The 1,281-nt window shown below is 40.5% G+C and overlaps 1 non-coding gene across 1 annotated transcript; it reads right to left on the bottom strand.

The window, feature by feature from the left end:
• Positions 1–650: 650 nt before the first annotated feature.
• Positions 651–756, bottom strand: LOC140876939 (small nucleolar RNA R71). Its single transcript, XR_012149165.1, has one exon. It is a non-coding gene; the product is annotated as a small nucleolar RNA R71 (small nucleolar RNA).
• Positions 757–1,281: the final 525 nt, after the last annotated feature.

Here is a 1,281-nt window from a genome sequence, read left to right as displayed (position 1 = left end):
AGTAATTTTTCACGACAAGTTTTTGGCGCCGTTGCCGGGGAATAATTTTGATTATTTTTTAATCTTGTTACCAATTAGTCGAAGTTTTAATTTAGAGTTTTTCTTTATTTTAATCTAATTACTAATAATTTGTTATTGTTCTTAATTTCAGTCTATGCGAAGATCTCAAAGTGCGAATTCTCTGCTCTTTGATCCAGAGATTGAACGAACTGCACGAGCTTTGAGAAGAGCTAGGAGAGAAGAACAATTTAACATGGCTGAAGAAAATGTTAATGAATTACCCTTGGTGCCAATTAGAGATCATTTCAGGCCGACGATCCAGGCTCACTATTCTGGAATCGCTCGAGGGACAATAAATGCCAACAACTTTGAGTTGAAGCCGGCATTAATCAACATGGTTCAGCAGAACCAATTCAATGGAACTGCCACAGCTGATCCTCATTTACACTTGCGCACTTTTCTAGAGATTACTGATACTGTTAAAATAAATGGTGTTTCTGAGGATACAATACGCTTACGTTTGTTTCCTTTTTCTCTTAGGGACAAAGCACGGAGTTGGCTGCAGGCATTGCCACTAGGACGCATAACAACTTGGGAGGGCATGACTGTGAAATTCTTAGAGAAATTCTTTCCACCATCCAAGGCAACCCAGCTAAAGATTGAGATCAGTACCTTCCAACAGCATGATTCTGAACAGCTATATGAGGCATGGGAAAGGTACAAAGATTTGTTAAGGCGTTGTCCTAATCATAATATTGCAGATTGGGAAGAAATAGAGTTTTTCTACAATGGATTAAATACGCATACAAGAATGTCGGTGGACTCTGCTGCTGGAGGTACTATATTTGCCAAGGACCCCGTTCAAGCTTATGATATGCTGGAACAGATGACTATCAATAGTTATCAATGGCCATCTGAACGTACGGGAGTCAAGAGGGGAGTGTACAGTGTGGATCCTCTTACATCCATTACTGCACAGTTATCTGCGTTGAGTACACAAGTTGCTTCTCTGAACAAAGTGAATATCGCAGAACCTGCAGGTGTATCGGTTGCCATAGAAGAATCTCATCCACCTGAGGAAGCTCAATATATCAATCCCAGAGGCTATGGAAATTATCGAGGTAACCCTCCTCCTAATACTTATCATCCTGGTTTACGTAACCATGAAAACTTTTCTTATGCCAACAACAAGAATGTGTTGAAACCCCCTCCGGGATTCAACACAGATCAAGGGGAAGGTAAAGCGTCGTTGGAAGATGTGGTGTCTACATTTGTTACTGA

Source organism: Henckelia pumila, chromosome 1, assembly GCF_033568475.1.
Source record: "Henckelia pumila isolate YLH828 chromosome 1, ASM3356847v2, whole genome shotgun sequence".
Classification (NCBI taxonomy): domain Eukaryota; kingdom Viridiplantae; phylum Streptophyta; class Magnoliopsida; order Lamiales; family Gesneriaceae; genus Henckelia; species Henckelia pumila.
This window is presented reverse-complemented; position numbering and strand designations above follow the sequence as displayed.